Here is a 17,772-nt window from a genome sequence, read left to right as displayed (position 1 = left end):
AAGCTCAACATTCAGAAAACAAAGATGGCATCCGGTCCCATCACTTCATGGGAAATAGATGGGGAAACAGTGGAAACAGTGTCAGACTTTATTTTCCTGGGCTCCAAAATCACTGCAGATGGTGACTGCAGCCATGAAATTAAAAGATGCTTACTCCTTGGAAGGAAAGTTATGACAAACCTAGATAACATACTCAAAAGCAGAGACATTACTTTGCCAACAAAGGTCCATCTAGTCAAGGCTATGGTTTTTCCTGTGGTCATGTATGGATGTGAGAGTTGGACTGTGAAGAAGGCTGAGCGCCGAAGAATTGATGCTTTTGAACTGTGGTGTTGGAGAAGACTCTTGAGAGTCCCTTGGACTGCAAGGAGATCCAACCAGTCCATTCTGAAGGAGATCAGCTGTGGGTGTTCTTTGGAAGGAATGACGCTAAAGCTGAAACTCCAGTACTTTGGCCCCCTCATGCGAAGAGTTGACTCATTGGAAAAGACTCTGATGCTGGGAGGGATTGGGGGCAAGAGGAGAAGGGGACGACAGAGGATGAGATGGCTGGATGGCATCACTGACTTGATGGACATGAGTCTGAGTGAACTCCGGGAGTTGGTGATGGACAGGGAGGCCTGGCGTGCTGCGATTCATGGGGTCGCAAAGAGTTGGACACCACTGAGCGACTGATCTGATCTAATTTGATTATATCAGCTGCTTTCTAGATATGCGTCAAACTTTCTTGATGGTTTTGAAAGAATGCGTGTTGAAGTTTTTTAACTAAAGTTTTTATTTATAATTTATAATTTTTTTTAGTTATTTGTAATTTTTAATACTAGTTGCTAAATGTCCAGATTGGACTTGTTATATACTTATTTTACAGTGTACAGTTCTCCATAATATTCTGAGTAGACATTTGTCTGAGCCTTTAACTCAATATTTTTAGAAGACATTTGCTTGCTTTTTGGCCAAAGTTAAAACAGAGCTAGTCCGTGTGTACTGAATATTTTTTAATAGGGATAGGTGAAAAGGCTTTATGACATGATTTTAGGAACACCAGCAGTCTTTTTCTGTCTATGGCTAAAATTCTTTGGGTTATTTCTTTCATTTTTAACTGCGTAACCTATTAAGATGTAGATATCACTATTTAGGGAGATGGTGGGATTCAGTGCCATTATTTGTGCATTAGCATCTTAATAGAAGTTACTTATTATGTCATCTTTAAATTCTAATTTTTCTAGAGGCTTTGCCTGGGGGAGTGAAAAAGTGAAAGTGTAGTCGCTCAGTCGTGTGCCGACTCTTTGCGACCCCGTGGACTGTAGCCTACCAGGCTCCTCTGTCCATGGGATTCTCCAGGCAAGAGTACTGGAGTGGGTTTCCATTTCCTTCTCCAGGGGATCTTCCCGACCCCAGGGATCGAGCCTTGGTCTCGATCCACATTGTAGGCAGGTGCTTTAACCTCTGAGCCACCAGGGAGGCCTGGGGGAGTAAACACCCTGAAGTTGTTGTTTAGTGAAAATAAATGGAGGCCATTCTCTTCCCCTAATACCACTCTCCAATCAAAGATAAAAGCACTGCAGTCCTTCAGATAGAAAGAGATTGACCTGGCACAGTCTGTGTGCATTCATGTATGTGTGCATACAGAAAATAGTAGAAGTATTGTGAGGGGTAAAGTCCTTGGGAAAGGAGACATTCATAAGGGAAGTCAGGGAAGGCATAAGGGAATGTCTCTGGGGACCAAATAATCAAGCAGTCAAAACTGAGTTGGTTAATATACTGACTCAGGGTTCACTACAGTTGAGACAAGTTTTTCCATGTAGTGACAGTGCATGACACAGATCAACGTAATCTGGAAATTGTTCTTATCTTTAAACAGGTTTGCTTGCTTATACTAAGTATTAAAATACCTCTGAGTTAGGAAATTTTCTATTTTCTGCTTGCCTTAGTTTTTCAGAAAATTGAGACTTAGATAAATATCACTTCAAAACAGCGATTTCAGATGAAAATCAAAGTATAATACAAATGAGAATAAACCCTTTTGCACACATATGGAATCCAACCAGTCTCTCAAAACACCAGGCATCTCAGGAGAAGGATCAAAAGCCAAAACCAAGGGACTTTAAACAATTATGAAAAATATAAGCAGGGAAAAGTCAAATATAGAAAATAAAGTAGTTCCTGTTGAATCACTTAAGAACACTAATTTCATTCTAACTCTATAGAAAAATCTGGTAATAAGGCAATTATTTTATTCATTAAGACCAAACATTAAATAGTACCTCTTTAAAAAAAAAATACACAATACAAATCCCCAACATAGTTGTATTTGAGAACAAAGAATTAAGTGCAGAGTGGAAACTTCAGTAATCTGTTAGCATTGATTAATACATACAGAAATCCTCATTCACTCAAATTTTTGTGTTATTCTGTTCAAGGGACTATAATTGTGATATAACTGCTGACTGGCAATGTGCGCAGAAGCTCATTGATAATTCTACTAACCTCTTCATAACACACATTTTGGACCCACTTACAGCAGGTTTTACCATTGGCAAGATACTAAGGGGTATACAAAGATGAAAGATAGAGACTGCTCAAGGAACTTGACATCTAAGCTAGAGATCTGGTTAGAATAGGTTCATTTTACACTGTTAGGAAATAAACTGCACGTACTTAATAGTACTACACCTACATACAAAGAAATGCACATAAAATTCAATAAGGAACTCTGTCAAACTCCACAGAATGAGTTTTTATGTACCCAAAAAAAGAACAGTAAAGTCGCCCAACTAACGACTCTTGGTCACAAATGTTCCTTATTGATGCTAAGAAACTTCCCACAGTGGGGGAAATCACAACACAGACCACACATAAATACCTTTCTCTTCACTAAAAGTAATCATAGACCAAAAGCTTAAAACAATTCATGACAAACCAAAAAGCAAATCAACTCACCTTAAAAATAATAATGTTATCAGCATTTTCGAAGAGCAAACAAAGACTGAATTAAAAGTTAGTATATGCTGCACTTCAAGAGAAGGTAGCTCCTTAGCCAGGTCTTATTCTAAGCAAAGTCATGAAGTAGTCCTTGACATCCTTTTCCTGACTTCCCTTATGAATGTCTCTTACGAATGTTTTTACCGTTACTTATTGGATATTTTTGGCGTGGTTAATATTACTAAATGAACTAGAATTTGGCTGAAAACTTGAAGCCAAATTTTACTGGATGAATAAGTCATGCTAGTTACTCTCATATAGCAGTGTTTTCATACTTTTTTGTTCACATGTTTCCTATAAGGACTTTTGGAGAATCTAGGTTAGAGAATGTAACTGTAAAAGAATAGTATGAGGGAGACGTATGTATCTAATACAAACAGGTGTTGGTCACATGAATCTAATCATGTATTAAATTAATAGAACTGTACCCCAAAAGAAAAGAAAATAGATGTGTACTCTCTTGCACATATTTTGGGTGACATCTAAAAAAGTTTTCATCCCAAGTTTAAATAGTTGCTGATTATATGATTTTTGATGTGTTATAAATAATATTTTAAAATAAAACATTATTTAAAAAAAAGAATCTAAATATCACAGTGATTTATCGCTTACCATTACCATCTAACTGCTGAAAGGTGTTGGTTATTCTTGTTTTCTCTGGATTTGTGTTTCTGTCCTACTTCCCTCATTGAATTTTATCCTAATGTGGCATTTTATTGACCGTCCAAAATCATATCATAGTTCTCTGCATCTAAGATAGGTATATAAATTGAAATTGAATGTCTTTTAGTTTCTCTGTGTTTAAAAAATTGTATGCTTGATTTAGGATTCTAACCTGTTAGTACATAAGTGTGTTAGTTGCTCAGTCATGTCCAACTCTTTGCGACCTCATGGACGGTAGCTTGTCAGGCTCCTTTGTCCGTGGAATTTTCCAGGCAAGAATATTGGAGTGGGTTGCCATTCTCTTCTCCAGTGGATCTTCCTGACCCAGGGATCGAACCCAGGTCTCCTGCATTGCAGGCAGATTCTTTGCCTCTGAACCATGGGGGAAGCCTGTTAGTACATAATCAAAACAATATACATTTTTGATATTTAAAAGTAAGATTTTATTAGAAATACATTATATCAGCTATTGCTGCAAAAATGCTGTGTAGCAAATAATCTGAAATTTTCAGTGATTTAAAACAGCATTTCTTTTTCTCTCATGAGTCTCTGAGCTAGCTGGGCTTTGGTTGATCTCAGCTGAGTTTTACTAGGTTCAGCTGGGTTTGGCTCCAAACTCCTAGGTCTGTTCTGCATGTCTCAGTCTTCTCTTGAGGATAGTGAAAACACCAGAGGGATGAGAAGCACACATGAAGGCTGTTAAGGCTCTTAATTCATAATTGGCATCCTGCCCACACGGTTGGGCCAAGAAAGTCATATGACCAAGCAAGCCCAACCTGAGTGGGGCAGGGAAATATTCTCTCTCTATTCTAGTGGAAGAAAAGCTGTGACAAACCTAGACAGCATATTTAAAAGCAGAGACATTACTTTGCCGATAAAGGTCCATATATTCAAAGGTGTGGTTTTTTCAGTAGTCATGTATAGATGTGAGAGTTGGACCATAAAGAAAGCTGAGTGCCGAAGAATTGATGCTTTTCAACTGTGGTATTGGAGAAGACTCTTGAGAGTCCTTTGGATTGCAAGGAGATCAAACCAGTCAATCCTAAAGGAAGTCAGTCCTATTCATTGGAAGGACTGATGCTGAGACTGAAGCTCCAATACTTTGGCCACCTGATGCGAAGAGCTGACTCATTGGGAAAATCCCTGATGCTGGGAAAGATTGAAGGCGGGAGGAAAAGGGGACGACAGAGGGTGCGATGGTTGGATGGCATCACCTACTCAGTGGACGTGAGTTTGAGCAAGCTCTGGGAGATGGTGGAGGACAGGTAAGCCTGGCGTGCTGCAGTCCATGGGGTAAAAGAGTCGGACACAACTGAGTGACTGAACAGCAACAACATTCCAGTGGTAGATAACTGCCGAGTCTTTGGGCCAAAGATTTGGATGTATATTTTTGTAACAGGGAGGAACTGAAAAATTGAGACTAACAGTCCAGCCTGTTTTGTGCATTAAAAAAGATAACTTTATGTATTTTTGGCTGTGCTGGGTCTTTGCTGCCGCACGGGCTTTTCTCTAGTTGCCACAAGTGGGGGCTACTTGTTAGTTGCGGTACGAAGGCTTCTCACTGTGGTGGCTTCTCTTATTGCAGAGCATGGGCTCTAGAGCGCACAGGCTTCAGTAATTGCAGCTCCCAGGCTGTAGAGCACAGGCTTAATAGTTGTGGCACGCAGACGTAGTTGCTCCATGGCATGTGGGGTCCTCCCAAACCATTGATCGAATCTGCGTCTCCTGTGTTGGCAGGCGGATGCTTTTCCACTGAGCCACCAGGGAAGCCCTATTTTGTGCATCTTTTAATGAGATACTTTCTTTCATATCCGTGGATTTTATTTACTAGAATTTCTGAGATACCTAAATTGAGATTGGAACCTGTAGAAGTTAGCCAGGCAAAATCTGGGTAGAGGCAGTGGGCCACAGTATTAGTGGGTAAGGGAATAATATTCGACAAAATCAAAGAGGGTTTGGGGAATTAGAGAGTTGGGTATGTTACAAGCATAAGATGAGAGGCTGGCTGTTTACCAAAAAGAGAATGGATAGTAGAATAAGGCCCAGGTCCCCACAGAAGAGCCTTTTATGCCATGTGAGGGAGATTAGACTTTAACTTGAATGCAACGTGGGGAAATCATTGGAAGGTTTTAAGCAGAGAGGTTATGTGATCAGATTTTCCTGTGCTGTAGAAGAAAAAAATCATCTTTGTCTATTTGTGCATTTTAGATAGATGTTAGATGGTAGCTCAGACGGTAAAGTGTCTGCCTACAATGCGGGAGACCTGGGTTCAATCCCTGGTTCGGGAAGATCCCCTGGAGAAGGAAATGGCAACCCACTCCAATACTCTTGCCTGGAAAATCCCAAGGACTGAGGATCCTGGTAGGCTACAGTCCATGGGGTTGCAAAGAGTCAGACACGACTGAGTGACATCACTTGACTTCACTTAGACCATGGCAAAAACCTAGGTGAAGAATGAAGGTAGCCTAAACTAAGGTTGTGGAAATAGAGCCTGAAAGAGATGATGTTGAGCCACAGAGAATTAAAGTATTTTTATCTAGGGAGTACATTGATCATTTTCATTTATATGTAATTTGAATGTTAGAATAAGGGCAGTTTTTCAGTTAACATCAGTCCTCAGTCTTTAATTTTTATAACGGTATGAACGCTAGCCTGCTTGCATGCATGCTGCGTTGCTTCAGTCATGTACGTTCTTTGTGATCCTGTGGACTGTAGCCCGCCAGGTTCCTGTGACCATGGGATGCTCCAGACATGAATACTGGAGTGGGTTGCCATGCCCTCCTCATGGGGATCTTCCTGTCCCAGGGATCAAACCTGTGTCTCTTAAGTCTCTTGCATTGCAGGCAGGTTCTTTACAGTGGTGCCACCTGGGAAGCCCAACAATGTGTGTTAAAAAGGATTTTACTATTTACTACTTGTAAATTTTTTTGTTGTTCAGTCGCCAAGTCATGTCTGACTCTCTGTGACCCCATGAACTGCAGCATGCCAAGCTTCCCTGTCCTTCACTATCTCTCTGAGTTTGCTCAAACTCATGTCCATTGAGTCAGTGATGCCATTCAACCATCTCATTCCCCGTCACCCCCTTCACCTCTTGCCCTCAATCTTTCCCAGCATCAGGGTTTTTCCAGTGAGTAAATAGTAAAGGATGTTTTTTTTGAATCCCTTGGGAAAAAGAGTTAATAAATGAATGTCTTATTGAAGCTAGAGAAACACTATTTAGCTGTTTGTTCAGTGACTTAGTGTATATTATCTATTTCCTTGGTTTAACTGTTCCTTCCTCCATAATTCAGAATATTCAGAATACATATTTGGGGGCTTCTCTGTTGGTTCAGTGGTTGAGAATCCACGTGCCAATGAAGTAGACACAGGTTTGATCCCTCATCTGGGAAGATCCCACGTGCCACAGAGCAGCTAAGCCCGTGTGCTACAACTATTGAGCCAGTGCTCTGAAGCCTGGGAGCTGCAACTACTGAAGCCTGCATGCCTAGAGCCTGTGCTCAGCAACAAGAGAAACCACTGCAGTGAGAAGCCCCCGCTTGCCACAACTAGAGAAAAGCCTGTGCAGCAGCAAAGACCCAGCACAGCCAAAAAATAAATGAATGAAATTATTTGTCTGGAAGAAAAATTCTTGAAATTGTTACTGCTATTAATGGCTTCTAATTGCCAACAAGATAAATCTGCAATTCTTGGTATGGCATTCAGTGTTCTCCAAGATTTGGTCCTTGCTTACCTTTCCTGCTTGAGTTTTCTTAGCACTTCATTTCATGCATATATACCCTCCTCCGCACAAAGAACAAGTGGAAACCCTGGGGTCACACTAATTTCTTTTTCAATTTCCATCATGTGATATCACAGTTTGCTGTCGTTAATTCCTTTATTTTTAATGCCTTCATCCTCATTCACTTTACTTCAGATGGTTGATAGAAAAATGACTTGTATGTCTTTAAACTGGAGGTAATAGATGAGGCCCAGATTTCATTTTTCCAGTTTACAGATATATCTCAGGTGCTTTTTATTGTGCTTGGTACAAAGTGGATGTTTGATAAATATTTGAATAATTAATACATTGATGAATTAATACTGAGAGTTAGGTATTTTAGAATCTCCTGTGGATTGAATTATTTTGTTTACGTGGGCACAGACATCATATACATTCCATGCAGAGATGTGTGTGTGTGTGTGTATGTGAATGTATGTAAGCAGTTGTTGCATGCTTCCCTAGTCTCAGTGAAACAGCTGACTCCTTGGATTACAGAGGATTGTATTGTAGATCTTTAGGAATGGTCTAGGTTTGTTTGTGAGTCCCTCCCTAGGAATGTTAGCTCTGAGCTTGCATTCAAGTCATTGTACCAGGCGTTAGTTACACTGACTTTGAGAATTCCATGAGGGAAAGAGGATTGGCACATTCCTTTCATCCCTCAGATATTTCGTTATCTTCTGCTTAAATAACGTTGGCAGTGACACATTGCTGTTAACATGCAAAGATCTTAGAATGCTGAATTCCACAAATTTTGTGTGCTTTGGCAGGCTATTACTTTCCTCTAAACTTTTATCACAATTCTTAACAGAAAGGTATTTATTTATATCTAAAATAAGTGTGGAAATTTTAGATTCTTAAGCTGCAAATTCTCATTTGTAGGTATTTCTAAAATTTAGTGTTCTGCGATATGGCATGACTTTTTATTTTCATAACTGGTGTGAAAATGTATATGCTTCAGCTCCATTTTTTTTCCTTTTTTGTTTTTATTTTTAAAATTATCACATAGTAAAGTTGGGTTTTTTGTTTGTTTCTTTTACAGTTCTGTGATTTTAATCTCTGCAGATTTGTGTAATCCAATAATCAGAACAATTACATCATTTCAAAAAACTTTCTTGTGCAATCTCTCTGTATTCACATCTTTCTTCCAGTCCTGTACCCTGGCAACCACTGGTCTGTTCTCTATCATTATGCAGTTGACCTTTAAATATTAGGTTGGTGCAAACGTAATTCCAGGAAGACTGCAAGGTAATGATACTCAGTTAGAAAAACAATCTGAAATGGCAAATTTTGAAGGGATAGGCAGCCCACCATGTTTTTGAAATATAGATTATTTAAAGTGGTGTGTTAATTCCTGATGTATAGCAAAGTGATTCTCTTTGTGTATGTATATATGTATTCATGTATATTTTCAGGTTCTTTTCCATAAGCCATTTTGAGTTTATTCTTAAGCCATTATGAGTTTATTCTTGTATATGGTATGAGGGAGTGTTCTATCTTCATTGATTTACATATGTCCGTTTAGCTTTCCCAACTCTACTTGCCAAAGAGACCATCTTTTCATCATTGTATATTCTTGCCTCTTGTTGAAGATTGATTTTAGGTGTGTGAATTTATTTCCAGGGTCTCTGTTAAGTTCCATTGATCTATACGTCTGTTTTTGTGCCAATATCATGTTGTTTTGACTATTGTATTGTCTGAAGTCTGGGAGGGTTATGCCTCCAGCTTTGTTCTTTTACCTCAGGATTACTTTGGCAATTTTGGGTCATTTGTAGTGCCATATAAATTCTAGTATTGTTTGTCCTAGTTCTGTGAAAAATGTCATGGACAATTTGATAGGGATCACATTAAATCTATAGATTGCTTTGAATAGTATTGCCATTTTAACAGTACTCTTCCAATCTCAGAGTATGGGATGCCTTTCCATTTCTTTTTTTTATCAGTGTTTTATACAGCATATAAGCCTTTCACCACTTTGGTCAGGTTGGTTCCTGGATATTTAATTTTTTTGATTTGATTGTAAAAGGGATTATGTTTTTAGTTTTTCTTTCTGATATTTCATTTTTAATGTAACGAAATACAGCCAATTTCTGTATGTTAATCTTGTATTCTGCTACCTTGCTGAATTAGTTTATTCTTGTAGTTTTTGTATGAAGTCTTTAGGGTTTTCTATGTATAGTATGTCATCTGCATAAAATGCCAATTTTACCTCTTACCTTCCAATTTGGATACCTTTTATTTCTTTTTCTTGTCTGAATACCGTGGCTAGGACTTCCAATACTGTGTCGAATAGAAGTGGTGAGAGTGGACATCCTTTTCTTCTTCTAGATTTTAGTGGGAAGTCTAGCCTCTTTTTTAAACAGACTGATCTCTTAAACTCACAGGGAGAACATCAAGAAATCATCTGAATCAGAAATCCCATTATAAACAGCTGTTGCTGATAATTTATGAAACAATCTGTTAGTACATTTGAGTCACTGTCTTGTATAGGACTACTTACCACTCCTTCACTGGCAAGATGTGATAATCTTCATGTGCTCTGTTACTGTTACACCATCCATTACTTTAGTTGTGAGAAGAAAAGAAGTTAGCACAGACCCTCTCTGTGTATTGGAAAATTAATTGGTTTTGTACATCAGGTTCTAAGGATCACAGCTAAAAAGAGATTATCTGTCCTTAGAGTATGCATTTTAACAACGTTAAACTGGATGAAACCAGTTTTCATTGGAGCATCCAGTATAGTCTGATAGAAAAGGCAGAAACTTCATTGCTAAGGTCTGAAAATAGGACTTGGTATACATTCCTTCTAATCAGCATTTTCATCTTCATCAACCAAATAACTAACTTTTTATGTAGCTCTTATGTTGTATCAGACACTGTTTTAGCATCTTTACATAGAATAACATTTAATTCTTCTGCCACTTCTGTAAGAGTAGGTACTATCATGCTCTCCTTTTTGGATGCAGAATCTGAGGCATAGAAATGTTAGCTTGACGAAGGTCACACAGTTAAGTGTAGAACTAGTATTCAGACACAGAGAATCTGGCTTGAGAGTCTCTGCTCCTTACTGTGCTCTCAGTCAGTTCATTCACTCGTGTCCGACTCTTTGCAACCCCATGGACTGCAGCATACCAGGCTTTCCTGTCCATCACCAACTCCTGGAGCCTGCTCAAACTCGTGTCCATCAAGTTGGTGATGCCATGCAACCATCTCATCCTCTGTCGTCCCCTTCTCCTGCTGCCTTCAGTCTTTCCCAGCATCAGGGTTTTTTCCAATGAGTCAGTTCTTTGCATCTGGTGGCCAAAGTGTTGGAGCTTCAGCATCAGACCTTCCAATGAATATTCAGGACTGATTTCCTTAAGGGTAGATTGGTTGAATCTCCTTGCAGTCCAAGGGACTCTCAAGAGTCTTCTCCAACACCACAGTTCAAAAGCAGCAATTCGTCGGTGCTCAGCTTTCTTTATGGTCAACTCTCACATCTGCACACGACTACTGGAAAAACCGTAGCTTTGACTAGATGGATCTTTGTTGGTAAAGTAATGTCTTTCCTTTTTAATATGCTGTCTAGGTTGGTCATAGCTTTTCTTGCAAGGAGGAAGCGTCTTTTAATTTCATGGCTGCAGTCACCATCTGCAGTGATTTTGGAACCCAAGAAAATGAAGTCCGTCACTGTTTCCATTGTTTCCCCATCTATTTCCCATGAAGTGATGGGACCAGATGCCATAATCTTAGTTTTCTGAATGTTGAGTTTTAAGCCAACTTTTTCACTCTCCTTTTTCACTTTCATCAAGAGGCTCTTCAGTTCCTCTTCGCTTTCGGCCATAAGGGTGGTGTCATCTGCATATCTGAGGTTATTGATATTTCTCCCGGCAATCTTGAGTCTAGCTTGTGCTTCATGCAGCCCGGCATTTCTTATGATGTACTCTGCATATAAATTAAATGGTGACAATATACAGCCTTGACGTACTCCTTTTCTATTTGGAACCAGTCTGTTGTTCCATGTCCAGTTCTAACTGTTGCTTCTTGTTGTTGTTGCTGTAAATAGAATGGCTTTATTTGTTTTCAGAGTTATTAATTGTTCAGTTTCCAGGCTCATAAGTGCCAGAGGTAGAATTTCAATCTCACTCCAAAGTTGTCTCTTTGAGTATAATCATACATTAAAATTAAAAATGCATATAGTTTGCATTATGTGGTCTGTTTATCTGAGAAATTGAATATTTCTATCAGAGTTAAGATGAGGAGTAATAGTGGTAATAGATGTAAGTGGTTGGCTTAGATAAGCAAATATTCATCAACTATTAGATGTTAATTTTCTCCTATTCCCTATTTTCTAAATTGCTCCTAAATGATGTGGTGCTCAAAAGTCCAAAATTTAAGTTTTGTTTCTGTGGGTTTGGTGTAACATTGCTTTTTTCAGCCTCTTATTCTTCCCTGTCCTTTATTTCTTTTTCTCACAGTCTGGCTCAGCATTTAGAAAATGTTTTGATATCTGATTTATATTCTTCCTCAATCTATCCTATAAGTGTTGTTGTTCAGTCGCTAAGTCATGTCTGACCCTTGGTGGTCCTGTGGACTGTATGTAACCTGCCAGGCTCCTCTGTCCATTGGATTCTCCAGGTAAAAATACTGGAGTGGGTTGCCATTTCCTTCTCCAGAGAATCTTCCCCATGCAGGGATCAAACCTGTGTCTCCTGCATTGGCAGGTGAATTCTTTACTACTGAACTACCAGGGAAGCCCATAAATGTTACCAGTGAGCATGATATTCTGTCCTTCTACCATCAAGATAGAATTAGTGGGAATCTAGCAAAACTGATCAGGGAAGTTGATGTTAGTCATACTTTCGGGTTAATTTAAATACACAAAGCCACTACTCTTGACCTGGGCCTGGTGTTCTGGTGAAGAAATGCTGCTAGTTCCTGCTTGTAAGAATTACATGTTTTTATCTTTTGGGTACCTATAAAGTATTTTTTTTCCTTCCTTTCTGCTCTTCCCTCCCCTCTTTCCTTTTTCCCCCTCCTTTCTTCCCTTTTCCCTTACAGCTCTCACCTGATCTTTGATCTTGTAACCTGGAAGGACCTTATTGGTGGTGGTGGTGGTGGTGGTGGTGTTAAAGCAAAGTTTTTTGCTACACCATGTTGTAAATTAAGCTAGTGATAAGAATGAAGTTTGGGAAAAAAAAGAAGTTTGAGTCATAGTAGACAGTCATGTAATACATAGTATTTATGTAGTACTTACAGTACTGTGTATTTTCAGACAGATCTTCTAGTAAAAATAACTTTAATAGAGAGCTTTATTAACTAAGATTATCATTAAAATTTTTCAGTGATTTTGTAATTTTATTGATATCTTGTTTTAAGCTGGAGAGTTTAGCAATGAAATCATAGGGATTGAATTCTGAGTATGTTTTTATAGATTATTTGAACAAATATGTGTATATGTATTTGTTTATTACTATCAGTCCTAAACCAAAAGAACTTTGTAACTTGAAGTATGTTTTTTCCCTTCTTACCTCTAATCATTCATGCTTTAGGGAGAGTTCTATTGGTTTGGACAGCCAGTGCTGCTGAAATAAGGATAATGAATAAGGTCTTTGTTTCTTTTAGTTCAGGCCATTGGAAATATGAGTTCAGCCAGCAGGAAATAGCTTGCAGCCGGGACTCAAGTATAGGGAGTGTAGTATATACACATACACATGCCTCTTCACAGACATTGGAAAACTAGCTCCACCAGTCTGAAAAAGGAGAAGTCAGCTTTTTTGATTTTTAACATCACATGAAAGGATAACATACCAAGTTATCTGCAAGGCAGTGACAAGTGTCCTAAAGAATAAGGTTAGAGGACCTTTAGAGCTCGAAGAAATATTTCCTAATGATAACCACATGTACAATTTTTTTTGTTGTTTGGGATGTTTGTGAGATGAGAAGTAAAGACGCCTTCTGTTTTGGTCTAAATATAAGATTCTTCAAAGAAATGAAAGTTGTTAGTTAATTAGAGAAAAGGTTGTATTTTTTTAATGCATTTTGAGTTCTGGCATGACTTATACAAATTTTTAAAACTCTTCTCTGAGTTATTGTGCCTTGACTGTGGAAAAATTTGTAATTGCTCTGCTGCTGGAAGTAAATTCCAGAAATTTCCAGTTTCTTTTGTTGGAATAGACTGGTTGGTGAACACATGTATGTCATTCTGATTCATCTCTTAGGTTTGACTTTAAATGTCATTCTATGCATAGATAGACGAATTGAGGTCATTCCACTTGCGGAGTCTGGCTGTCTTAAAATTCTTCTCCAGAAGGTAAGAAAAAAAAAAAACATTTCTCAGTAGTTTTTGTACCACTCTCTACTGAGGCAGCCTCAAATAGTAAAAGGAGCACGGGCTTAGGAGTTATATAAGACCTACGCTTTCGAATCCTGGCTTCACCAGCTTACTTTGGAACTTGACAAGATACTTAGCATTTCTGAGCATTTGTACATTGGTGATAACAAAAACCTGTCCTTCAGGGCTATAGTTAATATAAATTGTAAAGTATCAATGAAGGTATGTAAAAGTGCCTAGTTTATAATGTGTGTTCCATAAATGGTAGCTATTATTGTAATCATACTATAGAGCTAGAATTGCTTTGAGTTGTTTTAAATTTGCATGGAAAACATGCTGGTGGGCGTTTTGTGAACATTAATTAAAAAATACTTGAGTGCCTGCTATGTGCACAGTGCAGTTATTAGTACAGAGAAACATTAGTGATCATATTGTTGAATGCAAACAGGTATCTGTTTAAGGAATCTTATCTGCAAATGGCTGGATGACTTTCCCAAATGCAAATACCTTAATACTATCTCACAACAACTATACCTTCAAAAAAAGGACAAATGATAAAGTGAGAAATATTGAGAAGGGGATGCCATTAGGGAGATACTAAAGAGTTCTCTTAGAGACAACACAATCCCTGAGTTCTGCTTATATCACTCCTTTAAACTCTCTCGAAAGAATTCTCTTTCAAGAATGACATCTGCATGTGGAACTAATTAAGCAAGGCAGATACACTTTCTGTTAATAGAAAGAGTTTTCCCCTCAAGCCCATTGAAGAAGTAGTTAGCTAGGACCAAACTGTAGATCATACCTCCATAGTTGCATGAAAAGACCATACCTTCTAATAAAAAATAGGAGAAAAACACAGTAGATAGTGAAAATGTGGCCCAATCAAAATCTCTGAATATAATAAATAATAGCAAGTTTTTTGGGTAAGGTTTTGGCAATTTTTTGGACTCCAAAATCAATACAGGTGGTGACTGCAGCCATGAAATTAAAGGATGGTTGCTTCAAGAAAGAAAAAGCTATGACCAACCTAGACAGCATATTAAAAAGTAGAGACATTACTTTGCTGACAAAGGTCCGTCTAGTCAAAGCTATGGTTTTTCCAGTAGTCATGTATGGATGTGAGAGTTAGACTATAGAGAAAGCTGAGTGCCGAAGAATTGATGCTTTTGAACTGTGGTGTTGGAGAAGACTCTTGAGAGTCTCTTGGACTGCAAGGAGATCAAACCAGTCCATCCTAAAGGAAATCAGTCCTGAATATTCACTGGAAGGACTGATGCTGAAGCTGAAATTCCAATACTTTGGCCACCTGATGCAAAGAACTGACTCATTGGAAAAGACCCTGATGCTGGGAAAGATTGAAGGCAGGAGGAGAAGGGGACAACAGAGGATGAGATGAGTGGATGGCATCACCGACTAGATGGACCTGAGTTTGAGCAAACTCTGGGAGTTGGTGATAGACAGAGAAGCCTGGCGTGCTGTAGTCCATGGGATCGCAAAGAATCAGACACGACTGAGCAGTTGAACTGATAACAAGTTCTCCATTTCCTTGAAGGTGAAGTTGATAGTCAAGATTTGAATTCTGTTTTGTGAGGAAGATGAAGATCTGTGAAGGGAGAGAGGAGACCTCAACATCTCCCTTGATGTTGACCAATACATAATTAAGTATGACATTTAAAAATAAAACTATAAGCTCATTACTTTCTGAAATAGACTTTTTGAAAACTTTGCTATTTGGTTTTAAGAACATGTGATGGCTATTTTTACTTTTGGGTAGTTGATATTTTGCCCACAAAATGAGTGAAATACTTTAAGAATGGATTATAACATGTTTCATTTTAAATTTGGTTCATCCTTGAGAATTGAAATTGTTTATGCTTTATAAAGGTATAAAAACTACTTACCTATTGATGAAGTTGCTTTGAATTTCTTTCTAAAAAGCATATTGTGGGACTTCGTTGGTGGTCCAGTAGACTAAGACTCCAGCCTTCCAATGCAGGGGGCCCAGGTTCGATCCCTGGTTAAGGAACTTGATCCCACATGCAACAACTAGAGACCTGGCATAGAGAAATCAATCAATAAAGCATGTAGCTTTTATAAATCTTGAATCTTAGGAATCTGAATACATAGAAGAAAAATCTAAATGATATAGATCAAATTTGCACACGTCCTAGTAAATCTACAAACTAAATTCTTTCTATTTCCAAGTTCCAAATCTTAAGTTATAGGAATTGGTAGCAAGGAGATCAACCAGTCCATTCTAAAGGAGATCAGTCCTGGGTGTTCTTTGGAAGGAATGATGCTAAAGCTGAAACTCCAGTACTTTGGCCACCTCATGCAAAGAGTTGACTCATTGGAAAAGACTCTGATGCTGGGAGAGATTGAGGTCAGGAGGAAAAGGGGATGACAGAGGATGAGATGGCTGTATGGCATCACCGACTCGATGGACGTGAGTTTGAGTGAACTCCGGGAGTTGGTGATGGACAGGAACTGCGTGCTGCAGTTCATGGGGTCACAAAGAGTAGGACACAACTGAGCGACTGAACTGAACTGATATACATTAATTTTAACGTCAAGGCTAAAAATTGATATGAGTATGTGTTTGAGAACATGTGTAAGAACAAGATAAACTGGATATAAATGTATGAAGAATATTATCAGTAGTTATTTCTGGGTGATCAGATCCTGATTGCTGTTAATTGTCTTCCTTACTGTGCATTTTGGATTTTAGAACATGGGCAAGTATTGCTTCTGTAATTAGGAAAAAATGATATGTCAGCAGATATTAAATATATATTCTAGGAAAATGGTTATGAGTCACGCATATAATCCATGCCTTTGAGTCGGGTAGTACTGGAGTCAGACATTTAGGGAGTAGTACTTTGTATTTTTCTCTGCTGTACGATTTTTCCTCCCTCCCAGATAACAGTATCAGTGATGGCTTTCTCCTGGCTGGCAGCATAGAGGCCATAGGATGCCTGGAGTTGCTGTAAAATATGTGAACCAGCAGTGTTTTATCAGAGCTCTGGTGGCCTTCCTTAACAAGTCTGGGGAAGCTGAAAGTTCTTGAATGGGTGGACATCATCACACTGACCAAGCATAAAGAGGTTGCTCCTTACAATGAGAACTGGTTTCTACACATGAGCTGCTTCCACAGCATGGCACCTGTACCTCTGGGGAGGAGGTGGAGTTGGCTCAGTGACCAAGATCTGAGGGCAAGGGGGGACCCTCAGATACGGTATCATGCCCAGCCAAGCCACTTCAGCGGAAGCTTCAGGAACATGGCCCATTGGGTCCTCCAAGCCCTGGAGGGGCGGAAAATGGCACAAAAGGACCAAGATGGGGGCTGCAAACTGACACTTCAGTGATTGGGACAAAATCACCGGACAAGCAGCATCTGCCAAGAAGAAGCATTAGAACCAATGATGCTGGGTTACAAATTGCCTCCTTCATTAAAAAATATTACCAATGATAAAAACCCTGTAATTGTAATGCAGTAAAGAGTTATATGCAGAGTACGTCATGAGAAACGCTGGACTGGAAGAAACACAAGCTAGAATCAAAATTGTTGGGAGAAATATCAATAACCTCGGATATGCAGATGATACCACCCTTATGGCAGAAACTGAAGAGGAACTAAAAAGCCTCTTGATGAAAGTGAAAGTGGAGAGTGAAAAAGTTGGCTTAAAGCTCAACATTCAGAAAACGAAGATCATGGCATCCGATCCCGTCACTTCATGGGAAATAGATGGGGAAACAGTGGAAACAGTGTCAGACTTTATTTTCTTGGGCTCCAAAATCACTGCAGATGGTGACTGCAGCCATGAAATTAGAAGGTGCTTACTCCTTGGAAGGAAAGTTATGTCCAACCTAGATAGCATACTCAAAAGCAGAGACATTACTTTGCCAACAAAGGTCCGTCTAGTCAAGGCTATGGTTTTTCCTGTGGTCATGTATGGATGTGAGAGTTGGACTGTGAAGAAGGCTGAGTGCCGAAGAATTGATGCTTTTGAACTGTGGTATTGGAGAAGACTCTTGAGAGTCCCTTGGACTGCAAGGA

General features: G+C 38.9%; 1 protein-coding gene and 1 pseudogene across 4 annotated transcripts in view; both read left to right on the top strand.

Moving 5' to 3' along the window:
* The window catches only part of ABL2 (ABL proto-oncogene 2, non-receptor tyrosine kinase), a 99,215-nt gene that overhangs the window by 48,298 nt on the left and 33,145 nt on the right, over nucleotides 1–17,772 (top strand). The gene's annotated exons all lie outside the window — the stretch shown is intronic.
* On the top strand, nucleotides 16,211–17,254 carry LOC104996020 (annotated as a pseudogene).

The sequence above is a fragment of the Bison bison genome, unplaced genomic scaffold (assembly GCF_000754665.1).
Source record: "Bison bison bison isolate TAMUID 2011002044 unplaced genomic scaffold, Bison_UMD1.0 scf7180017864289, whole genome shotgun sequence".
NCBI lineage: Eukaryota > Metazoa > Chordata > Mammalia > Artiodactyla > Bovidae > Bison > Bison bison.
Note: the sequence above shows the minus strand (reverse complement) of the source record. Positions and strands in the feature narration are given on the sequence as shown.